The following is an 11,985-nucleotide window of genomic DNA, read 5'->3' as shown; positions in this document are numbered from 1 at the left end:
ATAGAGGGAACATTCCTGAACTTCATCATATCTATCTATGAAAGACCCACAGCAAATATCATCCTCAATGGGAAAAAGCTTGTAGCCTTCCCGTTGAGATCAGGAACAAGACAAGGATGCCCACTTTCACCACTCTTGTTCAACATAGTATTAGAAGTCCTAGCAACAGACCTAGAAGCAGCTTCTTGGCCCCTTGTAGAACCTCTGTCAGGTTCAGCCTACTCGCCTCTACTCCAGCTTCCACTCCAGCCTCCACCATGTCCATCAGGGTGACCCAGAAGTCCTACAAGGTGTCCACCTCCGGCCCCCAGGCCTTCAGCAGCCGCTCCTACACCAGCAGGTCTGGCTCCCGCATCAGCTCGTCCGCCTTCTCCCGGGTGAGCGGCAGCTTCCAGGGGGGCCTGAACAGCAGCATGAGGGTGGTCGGGGGCTACGGCGGCGGGGCCAGGGGTATGGGGGGCATCACAGCCGTCTCAGTGAACCAGAGCCTGCTGGGCCCCCTTAAGCTGGAAGTGGATCCCAACATCCAAGCTGTGCACACCCAGGAGAAGGAGCAGATCAAGACCCTCAACAACAAATTAGCCTCCTTCATCGACAAGGTGAGGCACCTGGAGCAGCAGAACAAAGTTCTGGAGACCAAGTGGAGCCTCCTACAGCAGCAGAAGACTGTGCGGAGCAACATAGACAACATGTTCGAGAGCTACATCAGCATCCTCCGGTGGCAGTTGGACACCCTGGGCCAGGAGAAGCTGAAGCTGGAGGTGGAGCTTGGCAACATGCAGGGGCTGGTGGAGGACTTCAAGAATAAATATGAGGAGGAGATCAAAGAGCGTGCAGACATGGAGAATGAATTTGTCCTCATCAAGAAGGATGTGGGCGAAGCTTACATGAACAAGGTAGAACTCGAGTCCCGCCTGGAAGGGCTGACCAATGAGATCAAACTTCTTAAGGCAGCTGTATGAAGAGGAGATCCGTGAGCTGCAGTCCCAGATCTTGGACACGTCTGTGGTCCTATCCATGGACAACAGCCGCTCCCTGGACCTGGATGGCATCATCTCCGAGGTCAAGGCCCAGTATGAGGACATCACCAACCATAGCCGGGCTGAAGCTGAGACCATGTACCAGATCAAATACAAGGAGCTACAGACATTGGCTGAGAAGCGTGGGAATGACCTCCGTCGCACGAAGATGGAGATTTCTGAGATGAATCAGAGCATCAGCCAACTCCAGGCTGAGATTGAGGCCCTCAAAAACCAGAGGGCTGCCCTGGAGGCTGCCATTGCCAATGCTGAGCAGCGCGGGGAGCTGGCCATTAAGGATGCCAATGGCAAGGTGGCCGAGCTGGAGGCCTCCCTGCAGCGAGCCAAGCAGGACATGGCCCAGCAGCTGCGTGAGTGCCAGGAGCTCATAAACGTCAAGTTGGCCCTGGACATTGAGATTGCCACCTACAGCAAGCTGCTGGAGGGCGAGGAGAGCCGGCTGGAGTCTGGGATGCAGAACATGAGTATCCATACTAAGACCACCAGTGGCTTCTCAGGTGGCCTGAGCTCAACCTATGGGGCCCTCCCAAGCCCTAGCCTCAACTATGGCCTGAGCTCCTTTCAGTCCAGCTTTGGCCCCTCTGGGTCCTTCAGCCATGGCAGCTCCTCCAAGGCTGTGGTGGTGAAGAAGATTGAGACCCGTGACGGGAAGCTGGTGTCCGAGTCGTCTGATGTCCTGTCCAAGTGAACAATCACTGTGGTCCCACCCAGCCTCCCTGCTCTCATGGCTGCCATAGAGCCCTTGGGCGAAGGAGCTGTGCAGGGAAGCATTGGGAACAGGAGACTCACCTAAGACTCACTCAGCCCCAGTCCTCAGCCTGCCCCTGGGGGCGGTTCTGCTGCCCTGGGTACCCCTTCTTGTCCATGCCTCCAACTAAAAGCCAATTTGAGTGTCTTGTCCCAAATAAAGTCTCAGCCGGCTCTGCCCATCCCCCCCCCCAAAAAGAAGTCCTAGCAACAGCAATCAGACAACAAAGAGAAATAAAAGGTATCCAAATTGGCAATGAAGAAGTCAAACTCTCTCTATTCACAGATGACATGATTCTTTATATGGAAAACCTTAAAGACTCCACTCCAAACTACTAGAACTCATACAGCAATTCAGCAACGTGGCAGGATACAAAGTCAATGTGCAGAAATCAGTGGCTTTCTTATACACTAACAATGCAAATACAGAAAGGGAAGTTAGAGAATCGATTCCATTTACTATAGCACCAAGAACCATAAGATACCTGGGAATAAACCTAACCAAAGAGGTAAAGGATGTGTACTTGAGGAACTACAGAACACTCATGGAAGAAATTAAAGAAGACACAAAAAGATGGAAGACCATTCCATGCTCTTAGATCGGAAGAATAAACATTGTTAAAATGTCTATACTTCCCAGAGCAATCTATACTTTTAATGCCATGCTTTTGGATTTTTAAAATGTGTTTTAAAATATTTTTCAACTTTAGAGAGGTGTCTGAGGGACAGAAGGGTTCAAAAGACAAGCCTAGGGAGCCACCTTCTCTACAGAGGCTAAGCCTGATGATGATGGCTGCAGTATTGGGCCAGCGAGTTCTCGACTTCAGCCTCCCCTCCTGGCCAGCTTCGGTGAACCATTAGGGTAAAGAGCTCTAAATCAGGAGTCTGTAATTCTTTCCAAGTTGCTTAATTTTAAACCCGACGTTTAAATTTGTACAGAGGAGAAGTCATAGTCTGTGATGTACAGTTCCAGCCTTTGAGAAATGTATAGAGATCTGCGTCTACCACCATGGTCATCATACGGAACCATTCGCTGGCCCCCCAGATGTTGTCCCATTGCCCTGTGCTGTCAACTGTCCCCCCAACCTTGGTCAACCACCGACCTAGTCTTCATCCCTATAGTTCTATCTTCTCCAAAATGTCATACAAGTGGACTCACACAGTATGCATCCTTTTGGGTCTGGCTTATGTCACTTAGCAAAAATACATCTGAGATGCCTCTGTGTCATTGCACAAAATCACTTTCACTATTACCACCCAGGTACGACATCGACAGAGTTTGGGATTTTTGCGCTCGTGATTCCCTTGAATGCCTGGCTTAGTTTCCCATGGCTACAATAACAAGTTACCACAATCTTAGGCACTGAAGACAATACTGATTTATGAACACACAGTTTCTAAGGGTCTGGAGTCCAGGCACGTCTTGACCAAGTCTCCCATTCAGAGTCTCCCCAGGTTGTAATCAACGTCTCATCTGTTGTCTCCTCTGAGGCTTATAATCTTCTTGTAAGTTCATGGGTTGTTGGCAGAACTCAGGTCCTTGCAGTTAGCTATAGGATAGAGGGCCTGCCCCTGTCCACACTGACTCCAGGGCAGTGAAACAGATTTTGGATTTCTGACCTCTGGAACTGTAAGACAATAAAGTGGTATGTTTTAAGTCACGAAGTTCGTGGTCATTTGTGATAGCAGCAATGAGAAATGAATACATTGATGTAAACGTTCATAGGCTATGTTAAAACAGAACAGGGATTCTCAAACTCTTTTGCTTGTCAACTCTTGGCAAGAAAAACAGTTTACCTCAATATCCAGTATGAACAAATGCACATAGCTATATGTACAGGAATACGTAATTCAAAGTTTTGCAAGTCAATTAATTTACAAAGTATACTGTGGTTATTTTTTTTTTAAGATTTTATTTATTTATTTGACAGGCAGAGATCACACATAGGCAGAGAGGCAGGCAGAGAGAGAGGGGGAAACAAGCTCCCTGCTGAGCAGAGAGCCTGATGCAGGGCTCAATCCCAGGACCCTGGGATCATGACCTGAGCTGAAGGCAGAGGCTTAACCCACTGAGCCACCCAGGTGCCCCACTGTGGCTATTTTTTGTAATGTTTTATTCTATCCCATTCTTTCTTTAAAAAAAAAAAAAAAATGCCAGGATGTCTGGGTGGCTCAATGGGTTAAGCCTCTGCCTTCGGCTCAGGTCGTGATCCCAGGGTCCTGGGATAGAGTTCCGCATCGTGCTCTCTGCTCGGCAGGGAGTCTGATTCCACCTCTGCTTGCCTTTCCTTGGGCTGTGTTCACTCTTTCTCTCTCTGACAAATAAACAAAATCTTTAAAAAAAAAAATCTGGTTAGGACCCACTGAATTGATTTCATATAGTCTCCTAATGAGTATCTTGAAAAACAGTAGAGCTCAGGGAAGAGTCTAGGCCCAAAGGTGGACCAATAGGGACCCAATTGAGGTGGGATTTAAATGCCAGACTCTTTTTTAAAGGTTATATTTATGTATTTATTTGAGAGAGAAAGAGGTAGAGGGAGCATGAACCGGGGGACAGACGAAAAGAAAGGTAGTTTCCCTGCTGGGCAGGGAGCCTGAGACAGGGCTGGATCCCAGAACTGTGGGAGAAATCACGACCCAAGTCGAGGGCCGCTGCTTAACTGATTGAGCCGCCAGGGATCCCTAAAGACTTATTTCTTTATTTGAGAGACAGACAAAGGGAACGAGCGTGCAGGAGGGGGTTGGGAGGGGAGGGTGCAGAGAGAAACCGAAGCAGACTCCACGCTCAGTGCTGAACCCTATGCAGGGCTCAATCTCACAACCTGAGCCAAATCCAAGAGTCAGACACTGAACTGACTGCACCACCCAGGTGCCCCTAAACGTCAAACTCTTGACCATAGGGGACAAATGCTTCTTAGTGGCTCACAATTGTGGCACTGCCACCAGAAGCCTAAATGCATTAACAGACAGTGTGAAGTTTTTCTCCGAAACTGAATTCTCTGCTTCGCTGGTTCTCACCTGAGGGTGACTTTGCAGCCCAGGGGATGTTAAGCAGTATCTGGAAACCTTTTTGCTATTACAGCTGGGACACGGGCTGCTGCTGGGACGACCATGTACAGGCAAGAGGGACGTCCTAGGACGCGAGGGATTATCCAGCCGCAAATGTCACCAGGGCAGGGTGGACCAGCCAAGCTCTAGCTGCTGCTTCTCTTCATCAACTGTATCCAGACTGACTGGGTCGGTGTCTCCAGCTTGTCCTCCCTTACTACATCCTGGGGTCCAGAATCAGGCTTTTCCTACCTAGCACAGTGACAGTCACAAGCTCATGCGGGTTAGGTTTGTGTTGGAGTCCAAAGTTCCTTTCTCCCAGTTCTGGTGGCTGGAAGTCCAAGGCTGGGGTGCTGGTCCATGCAGGCACGTGGGGGCCCTCTTCTGGGCTCCAGACTTCTCGCGGCCTCCCATGGGAGGCCAAGGCTTGCAAGATAAAAAGCACTTATACGAAGCTCTTGTATAAAAGCAGGAATCGCATTCGTGAGGGCTGGACCCTCGGGCCTCTCACAACCTCACCATGGGGCGGGGCATTAGGTTTCAACACGTGACTTTGGGGAGGACACAAACATTCAGACCGTGGCAGCTCCTGATAAGTGACAGCTGCGTTTTTTTCAAAGTGTATTAATGAATCTGAGAGCGGTGACTGGTGCAAGCCTGGGAGAGATCCCCTCCACACGCCGCGGCTTTCTCTCAGGCCGCTGTTTCCAGGGAACTAACTCACGAGACCGGCAGATTGTTTCAAATTTCCACAGCCTCCTCTAGTCGTCTAAAATCTACTGCTTTGGGGGCACCTGGGTGGCTCAGTGGGTTAAGCCTCTGCCTTCAGCTCCGGTCATGATCCCAGGGTTCTGGGAAGGAGCCCCACATCGGGCTCCCTGCTCAACAGGGAGACTGCTTCCCCCCTTTTCTGCCTGCTGCTCCATCTCCTTGTGATCTCTCTCTCTCTGTGTTAAATAAATAAATAAAATCTTTAAAAACAAAATAAAGTTGCTTCGGAGCTTTCTTCACACACGCTTTTTTCACCAGTGTCCCTTATCCTATATGTTGCCTCGTAGGGCAGTAGAAAACCGCTTAAGGAATAGTCCATAACCAGCATCTGCTGTTTCTACAAATAACTGGTATAAAATATACCATGTATTTAGGAAATGACATCTAATTAGGGCCAACACAGGACAACTTTCTGAGGGAGGCCCGGGGCACATTCACAGGCCCAGCAGACAGGGGTATGGGTGGGTGATGGTTCCCTTAGTATCCAAGGGTAGAGTGTGAAAATAACCTATTTTAGTCTCCATATTTGGTGGTGGTGGTGGGGGGGGGGGGTGTTTGGAAAAGAAAGGTCACATGTATTGTTAATTGCAGAAGGAATGGTTTTGTGGTTTGGGTATTATTATCTCTTCTAGGTTCACAGGAACATGAAAGCACCTATAAATAAACTCCAGGAAGTGGAAGATACATTACAAAGTATCTTTGTAGGTTTTCAACGTAATAATTAGAATTCCTGCCTTCTGAATGGAGGGCGGCTTTACAGTGGAAAGGGCTCTGATCTTCATTTCTCTGTTGCCCTGTGTAGTCCCTCCCCCAGCCCAGGGTGGGCGGGGGTGGGGTAGGTTGGGGTAGTGGTGAGAGGAGGTCTTACCCAAACAAAACTTAGGAGCCTGAAGAGTGAAGGAGGGTTGTGTGAGAGGAGGGTTCCAGAAGGGCAATGTTCCAAGCAGAGCAAACCCTTGCAAGCAAAAAACATTCCTTACTAACCAGTCAGGCTCCTTCCGTATTTGTATGTAGTTCCCTCTGGAGCAAAGGCACAGAAATTAAAAAAAAAAAAAAAAAAGTGATGATTTCATTAAATGCTGACCTTGGGTTTGGCATGGTGTTAGGCACATCTCATAGATTAATTCATATAGTAACAGTAATTCAGTGAGGTAAGTCCCATTGGTATTCCCACTTACACATGGGAACACTAGGGCTTAGAGGGAGGGAGCATTTGGACTAACAAGGGGCCACTCAGGGATTAGAAATCGGACGATTTGACTCTAGAGGCTGTGCAGTTAATCATTCTGGAACTTGCAGCGCACGTGATTCTTTCCAGCCCTGTCCAAAGTGTATGTAACGGGCTCCAAGGGAAGACATTGGCCGGTTACAATAATGGGTGATGGACATGGGGATCTGTGAGTTTCTTTTTCCTTTTTCTGGCCCTATCTATTTAAAAAAAAAAAAAAATCGAAATATATTTGACCGATGTTATTGTGCAAAGTTAAGGTGTACTTGTTGACTTCATGCATTTACATAACGCAATATGATTGCCCTGGCAGTTGCCACCTCTGTCTCAATGCATAGCATTTGTTCTCTGTAGTGACAGGACAATTGTATAGTCCCACCAACAATACACACATTCCTTTTTTCTCTACCTCCTCAGCAGCACTTGTCGCCTTGATTGTAAGGGCCTATTTAGCCAGAGCGATCACAGCGGTGGAAGTTGAGGGCGTCGGGGTCTGGATTCGCGTAGGTCACGTCAAACGAGCCCAAGACAAAGACGCCCCCCAGAGATGGGGATACCGCTGCCGATGGACCCCGCGGATGGTGGACTAAAGCTAAGACTCAGAAACAGTGAGTTCCTTGAGTTCATTATTGCTTCTATTGTTAAAATATCGGTGGCAAATATAGACAATTAGGGCTTGACATACTATTGCTAAAATCAGGGGGCTCTGTGTAGCCCTAGGAGAGGAATGCTGTTTCTGGGTAAATCACACTGGAGTCATTAAAACAGTCTGGCAGCCGTTAAAAGGGGGGCATAGAACTGTCTAAAAGTCAAGGATTTGACTAATCTCCTAAGAAAAGGAGCCAGAGTGATTCCATCCGGTTAAACTACGACCTTGAATGACTTTGTTGTTTATACAGTAAAACCTAAACTGTCCCTGTCCCCCCTCCCCACTAGGGGACTTATTTAAAAACAAGTCCCGGAAACCAGTCCCAGGTAACAAAGCCCAAATACAAGGGTGGGTCAGGCCAGGTGGAGACATCCCATCAGTGGGGGGGCATACTGTCTCCCTAGCTACCAAGGAGTATGGGCCCCGCCTTTTGGGTGCCAATTCTGACCAAGGTGATAGGCTAGTTCAAATATCTACTATAGGGTAAATTGTAATTCAATTGATTCAGTTGATCACTTATGTGGGACCTAGCATGATTGTGCAGCTTTCTCTGTGTGTTACAATCTCATTGGCCACCTGTGCATGGCCAGGCCCAACCACATCGCCTTTGCCCTTAAAAGCTAGTCTGTAAGGCAGAGAGAGGTTACCTCCTTGCAAGAGACGGCCCTAGCCGGTCAGTTTGATTCTTGATGTTTGGGGAGAGATAAAGCTTTGCTTGACCTTCGCTTTGTATCAGTCTCGCTCCTTTGACCATGGACCCAACATTGATGATTGTCATTTTAACAAGTGTAAGGTGACTCTGCATTGTGGTTTTGATTTGCATTTCTCTGATGATTAGTAACATTGAGCATCTTTTCATGTTGGCCTTTTGGCTGTCTTCCTTAGAAAAATGTCTATTTAGTTCCAATGCCCCTTTTGAAATCTTTTTTTTTTTTTTTTTTTTTTTTTTGCTATTGAGTTGTGAGTTCTCTACGTTTTGAATATTAACCCCTTGTCTGGCATATGGTTTGCAAATATTTTCTCTTACTCTGTTGGTTGACTTTTTCATTTTGTTGATTGCTTCTTTTGCTATGGAGACACTTTTAAGTTTCACATAGTCCAACTTGTTGATTTTTGCCTTTGTTATTTGCGCTTTCAGCATCATATCCCCAAAATAATTGCCAATACATGTCAAGGAGTTCATCCCTCTGTTTTCCTGTAGGAATTTTATGGTATCAGGTCACATATTTAAGTCTATGATCCACTTGATTTTTTAAGTTTTAATGTAATTCCAGTTAATTTACATGCAGAGTAGTATTAGTTTCAGGTGTACAATATAGTGATTGGCACTTCCATACAATACCGGGTGCTCATCGCAAGTGCCCTCCACAATCCCCATCACCTGTTTCACCCCCCGCCCCGTAGCCATCAGTCTGTTCGCTGTAGTTAAGAGTCTGTTTCTCGATTTGCTGCTCTTCCCCCCGCCCCTTTGCTCATTTGTTTAGTTTCTTAAATTCCACATATGAGTGAAATCATATAGTATTGTCTTTCTCTGACTGACTTATTTTACTTAGCATAATACACTCTCGCATAATATACTCTGCAAATGGCAAGATTTCATTCTCTTTGATGACTAAGAAATATTCCATTGTATACATAGACCACATCTTCTCTATCCATTCATCAGTTGATGGACACTCAGGCTGTTTCCATAATTTGGCTATCGTAGACAATGCTTCTATAAACAATGGGATGCATGTATCCCTTTGAATTAGTCTTTTTTTTTTTAAGATTTTATTTATTTATTTGACAGAGAGAGATCACAAGTAGGCAGAGAGGCAGGCAGAGAGAGAGGAGGAAGCAGGTTCCCTGCTGAGCAGAGAGCCCGATTCGGGACTCCATCCCAGGACCCTGAGATCATGACCTGAGCCGAAGGCAGCGGCTCAACCCACTGAGCCACCCAGGCACCCTGAATTAGTCTTTTTTGTATCCTTTGGGTAAATACCTTGTACTGCAATGGCTGTGTCATAAGAAAGTTCTATTTTAAAATTTTGAGGAAGTTCCATATTGTTTTCAGAGTCACTTCAAGTTGATTTATGTGAGTGGTGTAAATTCCAGGGCCAAATTCATTTTTTGGCATGTGTTTATTCAGTTTTCCCAGCACCATTTGTTGAAAATGGTAACCATTTGTTGAAAACGTGGAAGAACATAACCCCATTATGTGTTCTTGGCTCCTAGTCAAATATTAGCTGACTATATATGCAAGGGTTTAATTCTGAGCTCTCTATGCTGTTCCATTGGTCCATGTATCTATTTTTATGCCCGTGCCATACTGTTTTAATTACTATAGCTTCATAGTATAATTTGAAACCTGAAAGTGTGATACCTCGGGCTTTGTTTTCTTTCTCATGATCGCTTCGGATACTTGGGACCTTTTGTGGTTCTATACAGATTTTAGGATTTTTTTTTCTCTTTCTGTGAAGAATGTCATTGGAGTTTTGCCAGGGATTGTATTGAATCTCTAGATGGCTTTGGGTGGGATGATGTATTCCTTTTTCCTTTCCCCTTTTCTTTGCAACTAACTGGTCATTCATTTCATAATGAAACAGAAGTATCTCTGCACTTGACACCAGAGCACCCAGATCTCTACCAACTGTGATTTAGAAAGTAGGAGCATTGAAACCTAAAGGGTACTGTGGATTTAAGGGAGTCAGTGAGTCTGCCGCAGCCTCGCTTGACACAACAAGGGGGAAGCAAGGGGGGAAGCAACAAATGGAGAGTACCAAACAGCGCAGACATGCAAGGGACGTAGAACGTTTGTGGAGGTCTAGCCAGCCTGATGGAGAAGCAGGCAAGCCGTTGGAGCAGGACAGAGATGAGTTCGGAGACAGAGGAGAAGGAGGATCTCAAGGAGTCGGTCCCATTCCCCAGAGTGACACTGCAGGGCCCTGGGTTTTTTCCAGCAGCAGCAACAGTGACCTCCCACACAGGAGGTAGAAAACAGGTGTGGCTGATTGACCACGGGGCTCAGCAGGTCACAGATGGAGGAACCGCTTTCTTTCCAGCAGTATGGATTTCTGAGGATGGACCTCCATTACACGGGGAAGGAGAGGAGAGAGAAGGGAAAGACACAGACAAGATTAACCAAGACTTTGAAAGAGGGAGATACCCACTGTCTGCTTCAAGATTTCTGCAGAATGTCTGCCCATAAAACTCTGGGAGTACCCCCCAAGAGAATCCCCCCTTCAGGATTGGGCACCCACTAAGCTCCAGATGCTAAGTCCACACCCTTCCACACCCCCCCCACCCAACCACTTTTCTCTATACCAGCTTTTTTTTTTTTTTTTTTTTTTAGTATCAGCTTTTTAAAATGTGCCCTCCTCAGTGCTGCCCCACAGCCAGTTCAGGTAAAGATATCAAAAACTTGAGTTATACTGCCACCTTGTGGAAGACAAAAGTTTCTAACTGCTCTTCTGCTCAATCCTAATGTCAAGGTGAACCAAAACAGGTGTGTGCTATTTCAGGAGAGACAGCAGAGGCACAAGTCATCAGATGACACTACAAAAAATCACGGTAGTATGGTATCACAAAAAGAAAATGATAATTCCCCAGATTCCAAACCCAAAGACAGAATACTGTGATCTGTTAAAGGATTCAAGTAGCAGTTATGAAGAGATTCAACAACTCACAAGAAAAGTCAGAAAGGCAATGAAATAACTCAGGAATAAAGTCAGTGAGTTTTTTAGAGGAGTTGAAATTGAAAACTGGAAAATTGAAACAGAAATTGAAAACAGAGAAATCGAAAACTGGAAAAGAACCAGAGAGAAATTCTGGAGCTGAAGAATTCAACGAATCCAGCAAAGAATGCGTTGGAGCTTAAGAAAAAATTAGTGATCTGGAGGATAAGAATTTAGAAATAATTCAATTACAATAAGAGAGAGAGAACTAAGAGTTTAAAAAAGTGAAGATACCCTCTGAGAACTATCAGATATAATAAAAAATACAAATATAACAATAATGGTCTACCAGATGGAGAAGAGAGGGGAAAGGGAGCAGAAAGTATATTTAGAGAAATAATAGCAAGAGAACTTCCCAACCCTGGGGAAGGAATTGGACATACAAGTCTAATAACCTAATAGAACAGCTTATCTCAGTGCAAAAAGACCTTCTCCAAGACACATGACAATGGCAGTATCATAGTCAATAGAGTTTATCCAAGGCACGATTATTGCTAATTGAAAAATCAACGATAAAGAATCATAAAGGTAGCTAGAGGTAAAAAAAAAAAAAAAAAAAAAAAGGAACCTACAAAGAAACCCCTCCACTAGACCGTCAGCAAATTTCTCACAAGAATATGTTCCTCAAAATGAAATGAAAAGATGCTAATAACTTACAAAAAAGTAAGTGAAAGAGCACAATACTCTAGCAAAGAGGAAAATAAACAGTAGCGTAGTATGGGTAATGGGGCTTTGAGTAGTTTGGACATGTTAACTATATTAATTCTTACAATCTGTGAACACAAA

At 45.7% G+C, this 11,985-nt stretch overlaps 1 pseudogene across 1 annotated transcript; it reads left to right on the top strand.

The window, feature by feature from the left end:
- Positions 1-208: 208 nt before the first annotated feature.
- LOC309861335 (keratin, type II cytoskeletal 8 pseudogene) lies at positions 209-1,973 on the top strand (annotated as a pseudogene). Its single transcript has one exon. The product of its transcript is annotated as a keratin, type II cytoskeletal 8 pseudogene (transcript).
- Positions 1,974-11,985: the final 10,012 nt, after the last annotated feature.

This window comes from Mustela nivalis (genome assembly GCF_964662115.1).
Source record: "Mustela nivalis genome assembly, chromosome: 3".
Classification (NCBI taxonomy): domain Eukaryota; kingdom Metazoa; phylum Chordata; class Mammalia; order Carnivora; family Mustelidae; genus Mustela; species Mustela nivalis.
Note: the sequence above shows the minus strand (reverse complement) of the source record. Positions and strands in the feature narration are given on the sequence as shown.